Source organism: Ranitomeya variabilis, chromosome 2, assembly GCF_051348905.1.
Source record: "Ranitomeya variabilis isolate aRanVar5 chromosome 2, aRanVar5.hap1, whole genome shotgun sequence".
Taxonomy (NCBI): domain Eukaryota; kingdom Metazoa; phylum Chordata; class Amphibia; order Anura; family Dendrobatidae; genus Ranitomeya; species Ranitomeya variabilis.
This window is the reverse complement of record NC_135233.1, coordinates 299,099,371-299,114,764: the sequence shown is the minus strand read 5'-3', so window position 1 is coordinate 299,114,764 and position 15,394 is coordinate 299,099,371. Positions and strand designations below refer to the sequence as shown.

General features: G+C 45.6%; 1 protein-coding gene across 2 annotated transcripts in view; it reads left to right on the top strand.

The window, feature by feature from the left end:
• COL4A6 (collagen type IV alpha 6 chain) overlaps window positions 1-15,394 on the top strand; it is a 388,359-nt gene that overhangs the window by 24,833 nt on the left and 348,132 nt on the right. The gene's annotated exons all lie outside the window — the stretch shown is intronic.

The following is a 15,394-nucleotide window of genomic DNA, read 5'->3' as shown; positions in this document are numbered from 1 at the left end:
TGTGGCACACGTGCGGCAGCCGTGTGCCGACTGAGGACCACATGGACCGTGCAGGAGACAGCGCTAGAGTTAAGCGCTGTCCACCCTGCATGTGGTGCTGAAGCCGGCATTCATTCCTTCTCCCCAGCAGCGTTTGCTGGAGAGAAGGAATGAAAAATCAAGGTGTTTTTTTTGTCACGTGGTGCCGCTCATTACAGGGATGAATATGCAGCTCCACCCCTATGGGAGGTGGAGCCGCATATTCATCACTGTAATGAGCGGGACCACGTGACCGCTCACACAGGACATGCTGCTGGCGCTGAGAGGAAGCATCGCGGTAGCTGGGTGAGTATTTTAATGCAAGCGGGCGGGCGCACTGGGGTGGGAGGCGGGTTGTGACCACGAAGTTTATTTTAAACACAAAAAAACCCCTTGATTTTTCATTCCTTCTCTCCAGCGAACGCTGCTGGGGAGAAGGAATGAATGCCGGCTTCAGCACCACACGCAGGGGGGACAGCACTTAATGTAGCGCTGTTTCTCCTGCGGCGGTACGTGCACATGGAGGAGAGTGCACACTGTTCTCCGTGTGCACGTGTGCGGGACGCTTTGCGCATCGTGCTGCCGGGGAAACACGGACATGTCTCCGTGTTTTGCACACGGACACACGGTCGGCGAAAAATCACTGACATGTGCAGAGACACATTGATTTTAATGTGTCTACATGTGTCAGTGTCTCCGGTACGTGAGGAAACTGTCACCACACGTACCGGAGCCACTGACGTGTGAAACAGGCCTTATTGTGTGTCACTGGCCATCTTGTTCAACCATCTTCAAATATCATCAATGTCTTCCTCTATTGCATGTGGCTTTTAGCTTGCACTGTGTGCATTTTGCCTGTACCCGTGTAACGATAGGTTGGTAGTAATGATTGCACAAATCATACATCTCTGTAGCTGCAATCTTAGGCTATGTGCCCACGTTCAGGATTGTTCACAGAATTTTCCTGATCTAAACCATACTCCTTTCGCAGGAAATCCGCTCGCGTTTTTCTCGCGTTTTTTTCTCGCTTTTTTTGCATTTTTTTCCAGAGCTTCCCAATACAATAATATAGCGGCAAATCCACAGATTTTCCGCAAAATTAATGAACATGCTGAGTTTTTTTCCACGATGCATTTTTTGTGCGGAAAAAAAAGGCAACATGGGCACAAAAATTGCAGATTGCATTAAAATAATGGGATGCTTAATGTAAGCATTTTTTAAGCGTTTTTGCAGCGGAAAAACGCTAAAAAATGCTAAAAATACGGAACGTGGGCACATAGCCTTATGCTCGGCCTCAATGGTCTGTTGGACTAGCAGTCTTTGTATAGAATCAGGAAAAAGTGTAGTAGCTTATTACATAACATACAGCTCTGGCAAAAATTAAGAGACCACTGCACAGTTTTATAAAAATCAACTTCTCTTCATGTCTGATATCCATTCCATTTCAGTGTCAGTTGAATTCAAACCAGAGGACACCTCATTCTACCTAAAGGGAACCTGTCACCCCCAAAATCGCAGGTGAGCTAAGCCCATCGGCATCAGGGACTTATCTACAGCATTCTGTAATGCTGTAGATAAGCCCCAGATGTAACCTGAAAGATGAGAAAAAGACGTTTGATTATACTCACCTGGGCGGGCGGTCCGATCCGATGGGTGTCCGGTCCAGGGCCTCCCATCTTCTTACGATGACATCCTCTTCTTCACGCTGCGTTTCCGGCGCAGGCGTACTTTGTCTGCCCTGTTGACGGCAGAGCAAAGTACTGCAGTGTGCAGGCACCGTGCGCCTCTGACTTTTCCCGGCGCCTGCGCACTGTAGTACTTTGCTTTGCCCTCAACACTACAGACAAAGTACGCCTGCGCCGGAGCCGCAGCATGAAGACAAGAAGAGGACGTCATCGTAAGAAGATGGGAGGAGCTGGACCGGACCGTGACACCCATCGGACCAGACCGCAGCGGGAACGCCCCTGGGTGAGTATAATTTAACCTCTTTTTCTCATCTTTCAGGATACATCGGGGGCTTATCTACAGAATTACAGAATGCTGTAGATAAGCCCCTGATGCCGGTGGGCTTAGCTCACCTTCGATTTTGGGGGTGACAGGTTCCCTGTAATGTACAGTACAGTCCAAAACTTTGGACACACCTTGTCATTTAAAGATTTTTCTGTATTTTCATGACTATGAAAATTGTACATTCACACTGAAGGCATCAAAACTATGAATTAACACATGTGGAATTATATACTTAACATAAAAGTGTGAAACAACTGAAAATATGTCTTATATTCTAGGTTCTTCAAAGTAGTGTGTATAGCACGGTACAACTGTAATTAAGTTTAAAACCTAACTTTTAATATATCTCAAATAAAAAGTCTCAAGGACCCTAATAAACACAAACCAAATGAAAAATACACACAATATTCATACTAAAAAAACGCTCCCACAGAGCGCTATATCTCTATATAGCATAGTGGTGACTATAGCTATTATTCACAGCATGTGCATACCACCAAAAACAATTATATATACCATTCAGCGTATTTACCGATTGCTCAAACAATTGCAATTGTAATATTTTTTAGCAGAGCAAGATAATATAACCAATCTGAAAATTGAATGCCTAGGTATACAAAAAGAACGATCTGACAAAAGCATGTTTCCTTCCTTCATAGTGGGGAATATATCAGTCCACGGGTGTCTATATTCATAGGGGAATATCTCCAGAAGTCCAAATAATTCCATATAATGCCCCTATTCCTTGAATTTATACCCGACCATATTGTAATCTTCCCGTACACTAGAGGTCTCCCTCTACCTCTAGTGTATGGGAAGATTACAATATGGTCAAATGAAAAAATAACTTTTAACCATGCCAAAGGAGTTGAAAAGAAAAGTCTTGAGTGAGGAAAAGAAGGGCTCAATTCTGGCTTTAGTAGCAGAGGGACACAGTGAGCGTCATGTTGCCTCCATCCTTAAAATTTCTAAGATGGCAGTACATTAGAACATGGTCAAGCAGCAGACATTGGGGACAACAAAGCTGCAGACCGGCAGAGGGCAAAAACGACTCTTAACTGACCGGGATGACCGTCATCTTATTCGAATGTCACTCAGCAACCGCAGGATGACATCAAGTGACCTACAAAATGAATGCCAAATGGTAGCTGGGTTGAATTGCATGGCAAGAACAATTTGTAAAAGGCTCCTAGAGGCAGGACTCAAGTCATGTAAAGCTAGAAAAAAGCCTTTCACCAATGAGAAGCAAAGGAGAGCCAGGCTGAAGTTTGCCAAAGACCATAAGGATTGGACCATAGAGGACCGGAGTAAGGTAATCTTCCCTGATGAGTGTAATTTTCAGCTTTGCCAAACACCTGGTCGTCTAATGGTTAGACGGAGACCTGGAGAGGCGTACAAGCCACAGTGTATTGCACGAACTGTGAAATTTGGTGTAGGAACGGTGATGATCTGGGGATGCTTCAGCCAGGCTAGAATTGGGCAGGTTGTTCTTTGCGAAGGACGTATGAATCAAGCCGCATACAAGGTTATCCTGGAAAAACAGTTGATTCTTTTCTGCTCAGGCAATGTTGCCCAAATCTGAGGACTGTTTTTTCCAGCAGGACAATGCACCATGCCACACAGCTAGGTCAATCAAGGTGTGGATGAAGGACCACCACATCAAATCCCTGTCATGACCAACCCAATCTCCACACCTGAACCCCATTGAAAACCTCTGAAATGTAATCAGGAGGAAGATGGATAGTCACAAGCCATCCAACAAATAAGAACTGCTTACATTTTTGTACCAGGAATGGCATAAGGTCAACCAAAAAGCAGTGAGAAAGACTGGTGGAAAGCATGCCAAGACGCATGAAAGCTGTGATTAAAAATCATGGTTATTCCACTAAATATTGATTTCTGAACTCTTCCTGAGTTAAAACATTAGTATTGGGCCGGCGTCACACTTAACGTATAAAAATACGGTCCGTTTTTTACGGCCGAGATACGCAGAAATGTTCATGAACAGTGATCCGTATGTCATCCGTATTCAATGCGAGGATGCATTTTTTCTTCTCCAAAAAGTATCCGTGCATCATCCGTACGGCATCTGTACGGCGACATTTTCTCGCCGGCTTGCAAAATGATGTCTTTGTGGTATTTTCCTGATAAAGGGGTCAGATAGACCTTGAAACGCGTTGAATAAACCACCAGTTTTTCATTAAATTTGAATCTGTATTATTGTGGCAGCGCGGACTAAATCCACAAACTATCCTGCACAACGTCTCTGAGAAGGTCGCGTGGGTGGCCTGTGGATCTGCAGCAGCTGATATGCACATGCTTTTGCTCTACACTATCAGGTGAGCAGCTCCCTGGACATGTAATGGATCCATGGGCTCAAATATTCGTGAAAACATATATACAGTTATATATATATATATATATATATATATATATATATATATATATATATATATATATATATATATATTTCATACAGAGCTAGATAGCATAAAAGCCCATAATTCAATTGTCAGCTTTTGCTAAATCATTACCGAACCCGACAGGATATGAGACATGGTTTACATACAGTGAACCATTGCATATCCGTTATATTTCTATATTTGTCACTAATAATGTTAGTAGTGTGTGTGTGCAATATTTGGGAGCTCTATGTGTTAAATTAAAGGGTTAATTCACGGTCCTGCGCAATTTCTCCGCCAGAGTTAAAGCCAGTGACTGAGGGCAGATATTAATAGCCTAGAGAGGGACCATGGTTATTGGCCTCCCTGGCTAAAAACATCTGCCCCCAGCCACCCCAGAAGAGAAGCATCTGTAAGATGCGCCTATTCTGGCACTTAGCCTTTATCTTCCCACTGCCCTGTGGCATTGGCATATGGGGTAATAAGGGGTTCATGTCACCTTACTATTGCAAGGTGACATTAAGCCTGGTTAATAATGCAGAGGTGTCAATAAGACACCTATCCATTATTAAGCCACTAGTCTGAAAGGGTAAAAAAACACACATTAAGAACAAAGTATTTTAATTAAATAAACAAACAGGTTTCATTATCTTTATTGTACACTCAATCCAACTGAAGACCCTCGTTCTCCTGTAAAAAATTCCCAAATAAAATAGCAACAATATACCATACCTGTCCGCCATACAGTCAAGTCCCACGCAGTAATCCATCTCAAGGGGTTAAATACATCTGCAACCGGGAGCGCTGCTGATGCGGCCGCTCCTGGCTGTAAAAGACTGGGGAATGAATGAAAAGCAAGGAACGGAGCTTTGGTGACTAGCGGTGCCGTCACCGAAGCTGCGCCCCGTGGCGGCATGAACTCATATGAACTGTAGCGTGGGAAAATATTCAGAAACGTTCCCACGCTACAGTTCATATGAGTTCATGCCGCCAGGGGGCGGAGCTTTGGTACTGCACCGCTAGTCACAGAAGCTACTCTCCCTGCTTTTCATTCATTCCCCAGTCTTTTACAGCCGGGAGCGTCCGCATTAGCAGAGCTCCCGGTTGTAAATGTATTTAACCCCTTGAGATGGATTACTGCATGGGACTTGACTGTACAGCGGACAGGTATGGTATATTGATGCTTTTTTATTTTGGAATTTTTTACAGGAGAACGAGGGCTTCGCTTTGTATTGAGCATACAATAAAGATGGTAAAATCTGTGTGATTCTTTCATTAAAAGACTTTATTCTTAGTGTGTGTGTGTGTGTGTGTGTGTGTGTGTGTGTGTGTGTGTGTGTGTGTGTGTGTGTGTGTGTGTGTGTGTATATTTTTAACCCTTTCCTACTATTGGATTAATAATGGATAGGTGTCTTATTGACACCTCTCCATTATCAACCAGGCTTAATGTCACCGTACAATAGCAAGGTGACATTAACCCCTCATTACCCCATATGCCAATGCCACAGGGCAGTGGGAAGATGCGCCTTTTCTGGGGTGGCTGGGGGCTGATATTTTTAGCCGGGGGGGGGCAATAACCATGGTCCCTCTGTAGGCTATTAATATCTGCCCTCGGTCACTGGCTTTCCCTCTCTGGCAGTGAAAATTGCGCGGGAGCCCACGCCAGTTTTTTCATTTAACACCTAGAGCTCCCAAATTTTACACACAAACACTTCTAACATTATTAGTGAGGGATATAAAAAAATCTTATGGATATGAAATGGTTTACTGTATGTAAACCATGTCTCATATCCTGTCGGGTTCGGTAAGGATTTAGCAAAAGCCGACAATTGAATTACCGCCTTTTCTGCTATCTAGCCCTGTATTAAATATATATTTATGTCTCACTGACATATATATATATATTGTAGGGATTTCACTCACTCAGGTGCGATGGCTGACACTTCAAGAGGCACGTTCCTTTAAAAGTTCATAGGTTTATTACATCATAAACCAAGTGGCAAAATAACAGCAAACAAATAGCCTTTAGTTCAGGAAAAGGAAAAACAAAGTCCAGTCTTTCAGGCTCAGACCTAGAACCTTAACACACTCTGGAGGCTAGCAGCTCCACACTTATCTCTTGTGTTAAGCATTTGCCTGTCTTATATAGCGCTAACCACACCCAGTAACCCATCACATGATTAGCCATGTGGTCTGACATCACCACAGGTCCTGGAACACACATATATACATGGTTACATACAACAAAGAAATACTCCGGGCTACATTACAGCAACAAGGCACTTATATGGCACATACCTCCCGTCGACTACACACCCTTTAGCCATGCTACATACCTCCCCCCTCTGCCTAAAGCCGTGGGGCTTGGCACTTTTCCCCACTAAACAAGGGATTCTTGATAGGGCATCCGCATTACCGTGCAGCTTTCCGGCCCTATGTTCCACATGGAAACTAAAGTCCTGCAGGGCTAAGAACCAACGGGTGACCCTAGCATTTCTACCCTTTGTTTCCCTCATCCATCTTAGTGGGGCATGGTCAGATATCAATCTGAATTTACGACCCAGCAGATAGTACCGTAACGTGTCCACCGCCCACTTTATGGCCAAACACTCTTTTTCCACGACTGAGTAGTTCTTCTCAGATGAGGACAGCTTTCTACTCAGATAGAGAACAGGATGCTCCTCCCCATGTAGCTCTTGGGAAAGGACTGCTCCTACCCCAACATCTGAGGCATCTGTCTGGAGAATAAATTCTTTATTAAAGTCTGGAGCCATCAGAACGGGCTGCTTACATAGAGCCCCTTTCAACTCTTGGAAGGCTGACTCTGTCTCTTCGGACCATTTAACCATCACCGATTTTGTCCCCTTTAGCAGATCAGTCAGAGGCGCAGCCACTGTGGCGAAGTTCGGGATGAACCTCCTGTAATATCCCACGATTCCCAGAAAGGCTTTAACTTGCTTTTTGGAGAGTGGTTTCGGCCATGTTTGGATTGCCTCCACTTTCCTGATTTGGGGCTTTATTTCTCCACGACCCACTATATAGCCTAGGTATTTAGCTTCTTCCTTACCCAAGGCACACTTCTTCGGGTTTATTGTAAACCCCGCCTCTCTTAGAGCATCAAACACCGCTTGGACTTTCTCCAGATGACTCTCCCAGTCCGGGCTAAAGATGACGATATCATCTAGGTACGCAGCAGTGTAGGCCTTATGGGGTGCAAGGACTCTATCCATAGCCCTCTGGAAGGTCGCCGGAGCTCCCTGTGGGCCAAACGGCATCCGGACATACTGGAAGCATCCATCAGGTGTCGAAAAGGCCGTCTTCTCCTTGGCTTCCTGTGCCATGGGGATCTGCCAATACCCCTTTGTCAAATCCAAGGTGGATATATATCTGGCGTGCCCAAGCCTTTCGATGAGCTCATGAACGCGGGGCATGGGATAAGCGTCAAACTTGGAGACCTCATTCAACTTCCGATAGTCGTTGCAAAACCTCCACTCTCCATCAGGTTTTGGGGCCAGGACAATTGGGCTCAACCAACCACTCTTGGATTCCTCAATGACTCCAAGCTTCAACATACGCTCCACTTCCTTGGAGATAACTTCTCGACGAGCCTCAGGAATACGATAGGGCTTCACGTTCACCCGCACATGTGGCTCTGTTAGGACCTCGTGCTCTATGACCTTCGTGTGACCTGGCAACTCTGAAAACAGGTCCCTGTTTTTCTGGAGTAACTCCCGGCACTGCTGTTTCTGGGTCTTCGATAGCGTCTCCGCTATAGTAACCGCTCCAACCTCACCTTCTGGGTTGCTTAACAACGATGGAGTTACTGTCGGCTCTCTATCTTGCCACGGCTTGATGAGGTTGACATGGTATACTTGGAATGGTTTCCGTCTTCCTGGTTGGTGAATTTTATAATTTACTTCACCAAGTTTCTCGACAACCTCATATGGCCCTTGCCATTTGGCCAAGAACTTGCTCTCCACCGTCGGAACTAACACAAGAACTCGGTCTCCCGGATTGAACTGCCTCACTCTTGCTGACCGGTTGTAGACTCTGGCCTGAGCTTCTTGTGCCTGGAGGAGGTGTTCTTTCACAATAGGCATCACCTTTGCAATCCTCTGCTGCATCAGGGCCACATGCTCAATGACGCTTCTGTGGGGCGTGACTTCGGCTTCCCAGGTTTCCTTGGCTATATCCAGGAGTCCTCGTGGATGTCGGCCATATAGAAGCTCAAATGGTGAGAATCCTGTGGAGGCCTGTGGAACTTCACGAATGGAAAACATCAGGTAGGGTAAGAGACAATCCCAGTCTCTACCATCTTTCTCTATAGCTTTTCTCAGCATGCTCTTCAGTGTCTTGTTAAACCTCTCAACAAGGCCATCTGACTGGGGATGGTACACCGAGTTCCTCAACTGGGAGATTTTCAGGGCTTTGCACAACTCCCTCATCACTTTGCTCATGAAAGGTGTCCCCTGGTCAGTCTGGATCTCCTTCGGCAGACCTGTCCGGGAAAAGACATGGACCAACTCGCGGGCTATACTCTTTGAGGAAGAATTTCTCAGAGGAATTGCCTCAGGATAGCGTGTGGCATAGTCCAGGATGACTAATATATACTGATGGCCCCGGGCTGATTTAACTAAGGGACCGACCAAGTCCATGGCAATTCTCTCGAACGGCACCTCAATAATGGGCAGGGGCACAAGAGGGTTCCGGAAATGAGGAGTGGGAGCAGTTAGCTGACATGTAGGGCAGGACCTGCAGTAGTTCACTATTTCCCGGTGACACCCAGGCCAATAGAACCTCTGCACAACCCGTTCCTGCGTTTTTTCCACCCCTAGGTGTCCACCCAAGATGTGTGAATGGGCCATGTCCAACACCTTCCGTCTATATGGACCCGGCACTACCAACTGCTCTACCAACTCCTCCCTTATTTTCGTGACCCGGTACAACAACTCCCCACTCATCAGAAAATGGGGAAATCTTTTGTCTGCCCCCGGCTCCTGTACCACCCCGTCAATAACTGTGACATTATTAAAGGCTTCCCTCAGAGTGGGGTCCCTATGTTGGGCAGTCCCAAAATTTTCACCGGTTACCTCTAACTCCAGAATGTCAGATGCAGGGGACACTTCCTCCTCATCCCCAACCAGAACACAAAAAGGAAACCTGTCTGACTCCGGGTGTGGCGACACCCTTCCAGGGTTCATTGGTTCCCTACTCTTGCTAGGGAGCTCAGAACCTTTTCCCCACAAATCCCAAAACAAACAGAAATCCCGGCCAATAATTATAGGGTGCAACAAGTCCTGCACGACGCCGACTATGTGGGACTCAGTGCCACATGCCATTTCAATGTCCACCCTGGCCAAAGGGTAGTCCTTTGCATCACCATGTATGCACCGCACTCCAACCTTCTTTCCCGGGAGCAGGTGGAGAGGAAAAGTGGCCCTCACCAGGGTCACTAGGCTCCCCGAGTCTAACAGTGCCATTACTGCTCGACCGTTCACCTTTACGGGGCACGCTTGAGGTCCCTCATTGGGCGGAGAGTTCACACTGCAGGCTGGATATGCATAGTATGAACAACGGCGTCCCATGCTGCAGTCCATCTGCTCAGTGGTCTGGGAACAACAGGCAGCTATATGTCCTGGCCCGTGGCACCTCCAACAAATAATATCACCCGTAGGGACCTTGGGCACCACCTCCCCCGCCCTTTGTGACCTTGGACGCGCCACCCCTTTTTGGGACTCAGCTCCCTTCTGGGACCCCCAGTACGGCATGGGTTGCCTCCCGGAGGAGCCTTCCAACCCTTGGTATCTCTCAACCAGTCCGATCAGCTCGTCGGCATTCTGGGGATCACCCTGGGCAACCCAAGTCTGTATGGACCTCGGGAGGGAATGCACAAATCGATCCATCATCACCCGTTCCACCATCTGTGCAGGAGTACACGACTCTGGCTGCAGCCATTTCTGGACCAGGTGCAACAGATCAAACATTTGAGAGCGAGGCGGTTTGTCCTGGTGATAGGCCCAGCTGTGAACTCGCTGTGCCCTGATAGTCAGTGTAACCCCTAAACGTGCGAGAATCTCGACTTTCAATTTGTGATACTCTTTGGCATCCTGCAAGGTCAAATCATAGTACGCCTTCTGGGGTTCTCCCGTCAGGTATGGCGCCAGTATCTCTGCCCACTGCTCTGGCGGGAGTTTTTCCCTCTCAGCGACCCTCTCAAACACCGTCAGGAAGGCCACAACATCATCCCCGGGGGTCATTTTCTGCAATGCGCGTCTTACCGTCTTCCGGACGTGGGTGTCATCAGCCAAACCTGTGGTTGGGGCACTCGTCTTGCCCTGGATGGCGGTTGCCAGAAGCTGCATCTGCTGCCGTTGCTCCTGCTGGTTCTGTTGCATCTGCTGCATCAACAGCCTGTTGGTCTCTTGCTGCCGTTGCTCCTGCTGTGACTGCAACTGGACCAAGTGTTTCAGCAGGTCCTCCATTTTCCCCGGCAATGCTTGCTGGCTTACAACAGACTTGACCCAGGACATCCAATAACAGACTCTTCGTCTCCGCTGGGAACGCTGCCCGCATTCTCCACCAATTGTAGGGATTTCACTCACTCAGGTGCGATGGCTGACACTTCAGGAGGCACGTTCCTTTAAAAGTTCATAGGTTTATTACATCATAAACCAAGTGGCAAAATAACAGCAAACAAATAGCCTTTAGTTCAGGAAAAGGAAAAACAGTGTCCAGTCTTTCAGGCTCAGACCTAGAACCTTAACACACTCTGGAGGCTAGCAGCTCCACACATATCTCTTGTGTTAAGCATTTGCCTGTCTTATATAGAGCTAACCACACCCAGTAACCCATCACATGATTAGCCATGTGGTCTGACATCACCACAGGTCCTGGAGCACACATATATACATGGTTATATACAACAAAGAAATACTCCGGGCTACATTACAGCAACAAGGCACTTATATGGCACATACCTCCCGTCGACTACACACCCTTTAGCCATGCTACAATATATATACCATATTTTTCGTTGCTTTGTAAGACGCACTTTTTTTCCCCAAACTTGGGGGGGAAATGGGGGTGCGTCTTAGAAAGCGAACATGCCTTACCAGGGGGTGTCCGGGTGTCTCCGCTGGTTGCTGGCCGTTGCTGTGGGTGTCTCCAGCGCCCAGCGGTGCTACGTGGATATCCGGCTCTGCCTGGGGCTCTGCTGACATTTTGCGACAGGTCAGAGCCCCGGCACTTCCAAGGTTCAACATGTGCTGGTCTCCGGGAATATGGCCTCCTCCGGGGGCGGCACATTCGTTGATGGTGATCTCGGGATCAAGATCTCGAGAGATGAGAAATCTCTGGCCTGTCGCAAAATGTCGGCAGAGCCCCGGGCAGCGCCTGACACCAACGCAGCACCGCTGGGCAGCAGAGACACCCGTAGCAACGGCCAGCAACCGCTGGACACCCCACAGCAGCACAAGATCTCCGCAGCAGCACAAGATCCCCACAGCAGCGCGCCACACATCGGAGCCCCCACTCATTCCTGCCTGCGGCCTGGAGCGTCACCCCACTCCTGCCTCCAGCAGCGACCCTGGGACCCTGCTTCACTGCAGCTACCACCACCGGTAAGCAATAAGATGCAAGGATTATAAGAAGCACCACCAATTTATTAAAAAATATTTTTTTCTTATTTTTCTCCTCAAAATGTGGGGTGCGTCTTATAATCCGAAAAATACGGTATATATCTATATATACCTATTCTATGTGTAGACATTTATTTTATCTATTCTATTCTGACCTGTCAGAGTGATTTTACTGTACACCACACTGAATTACCGGCTTTTCTATAGGACACCGGTGCGTATTTCTCGCAAATCACACTGATGGTCCATGTGTAATCCGTATTTTTCTTGTCCCCCTAGACTTGTATTGGCATATTTTTAGAGGAATACGCTGACAATCGCAGCATGCTGCGATTTTCTCAGCCCGTAAAATACGGCCGAGAAATATACGGCTGATGGGAGCTGCCCCATAGAGAAACATGGGTCCGAGTGCAATGTGTTGTTTTTACGCCTCACTCGTCCGTATTTCTCTCAAGTGTGACCCCGGCCTTGTTGTTTCCGAATGATTATGACCTTTTTTTTGCATCATTTGAGGTCTGCAAGCAATGCATTTTTTTATTTTGACCATTTCTCATTTTCAGAAAATAAATACAAAATTTATTGCTTGGAAATTTGGAGACATGTTGTCAGAAGTTTGTAGAATAAAAGAACAATTTACATTTTACTCAAAAATATACCTATAAAGAGAAAAATCAGACAAACTGAACATTTTGCAGTGGTCTCTTAATTTTTGCCAGAGCTGTATGTAGTAAAGTTACTGCAGATATCATTCCTGTTGGTGCGCATCACTGCATTTCTGCAATGAAAGGACAAAATGTATTCAGATTTTTTATAAGGCAACGTTCTACCCTAAAGCCACTGCCTTAGTGAAGACCTCAGTCTGTAAAGGGAAATCTCCAGGAACCCTTAAGGCCATGTGCACACGTTCAGTATTTTTCGCGTTTTTTTCGCTATAAAAACGTGGTAAAAACGCGAAAAAAACGCTAACATATGCCTCCTATTATTTACAGTGTATTCCGCATTTTTTGTGCAAATGTTGCATTTTTTTCCGCGAAAAATCGCATCGCGGAAATGAAAGCAACATGTTCATTAAAAATGCGGAATTATGGGGATTCCGCACACCTAGGAGTGCATTGATCTGTATACTTTCCGCACGGGGCTGTGCACACCTTGCGGGAAGTAAGCAGATTATGTGCGGTTGGTACCCAGGGTGGAGGAGAGGAGACTCTCCTCCACGGACTGGGCACCATATAATTGGTCCAAAAAAAAGAATTAAAATAAAAAATAGTGATATACGGTACTCACCTTCGATGGCCTCAGGAGTCTTCCCGCCTCTCCGGTGCATGCTGCCGCTTCGGTTCCTATAGCTGGTGTGCGGTGAAGGACCTGCGATGACGTCGCGGTCTTGTGATTGGTCGCGAGACCGGTCATGTGACCGCTCACGTGACCGCGACGTCATGGCAGGTCCTGCACACACACAGCATCTATAAGAACGGACGCCGCTGAGGAGATCCACTGTCTGCAGGTGAGTATAAGCATTTTTTTTATTTTTTTTTATTATTTTTAAACATTCTATCTTTTACTATAGATGCTGCATAGGCAGCATCTATAGTAAAAAGTTGGTCACACTTGTCAAACACTATGTTTGACAAGTGTGACCAACCTGTCAGTTTTCCAAGCGATGCTACAGATCGCTTGGAAAACTTTAGCATTCTGCAAGCTAATTTCGCTTGCAAAATGCTAAAAAACCCGCAAAAAAAAAATGGGAAAAAAACGCAAAAAAAAATGCGGATTTCTTGCAGAAAATTTCTGGTTTTCTTCAGGAAATTTCTGCAAGAAATCCTGACGTGTGCACATATCCTAACTGTGTTTTCCTAATGTGGTAGCATGGCGCTGTGAATATTACACAATGAGGACGAGTGGCTTTCAACTTTTACTTTCACACCTCTCGGTGATCTTCTGCACATGTTTTGAATAAGAGTGCTATGGCATAGAATATTGCAAGAAAATATAATAAAGGGCTCATTGGTTTCACAAATAATATTTTTACATATTTCCTTTTTATTAATTTTTCTGCTAGAATGCAACATACTGAAATGTCTGATCTTAGGGTTAGGTCTCTGTTAGACATTTAGATGGACACTATAGTCATTTCTCTGCTAGGAATGCATGTATCTATCTGCTAAAGGACATGGAGTAAAAGTCTAAATATTTTTGTGCAAACATATTACTTTATTAAATATAAAGGCACATAGACATAGATAAAACAAAAAATGTATCAAGACAAGGTGATCATATAGAGTGGGATGGATAGAAAAAGTGTGGGTCTCTCAATCTGTATCTAAAAGAGAGGTGGGAGGAGCAGTAATGAGAAATGTACCGTATACATCATTTCAAAAGTTCTAGTGCTTTTTGTATGTATGGAGAAAACAGTATGAGTGCAATAGTGCAGAGCCAAAGTGGCCACATTTTGCCCACAATATAGGGTCTATGGAATTCTAGAATTCTATAAAGTGTACCTTACCTACATATCCATAATTCATGAATTGCTCTTACCCATAATTCTCCAGGAGATACTCCACGTGGACAGCCCCAATCCGCGTTTCGCATTGGCTTCTTCAGGGGCCCCCTGATAACTGCATAAAAAATGCAGCGCTTTATAGTTCCAGCAAAGTGGATGGGATTTATCGAAATCTCATGCTCACTGTGCTATTTTTTTTAAGTTAGCATAAACTGACCTGCGGTTCGTGTTTCAAATCTACAACATGTCAACTTCTCTTGCGGGTACTCAAAATTCACAACATCAAAAACTCACGTTGAGAATGTAGTCTTGCTGGTAATGCTTCAACAGCTCAGTGGTGGTTTTTGCTAGGAAACTTCAGAATCGGTAAAGGTGGCATGCTACCAGATCCTTCACCAGTGTGTGACCTGTCCAAATGTATACACTTCTGTGGAGGTGTAGATGTGTCACTCTCAGTGGGGTAGAGCTGGAGCTAGTATAGCACTTCTGATTGCTAGCATCACAAAGGAAAGACCCTGGTTCTGGGCTCGCTATGGAGTGTTGGTTGCAGATGTGTAGTGTACTAGATGCTTTATTTCCAGAAAGGTAAAACTAAACATGAAAGAAAATAAAGAAGTAATCCTGCCTTAAATTGTAAGTTAGAGATGAAAAAGTGTTTCAACCTTGTAAATGTGGGTTGTTGTTTTTTTTTTACATTAGTATTTTGTATAAGGCAGTTTTTTGTTTTATAGAAAATCATTATTTTGAGCAGATCATTATAGTGATTTTATGATCTGGAATAAATGTCTTGTTCATTATTCTTATACAACCTGTAAGTGTTTTATCTG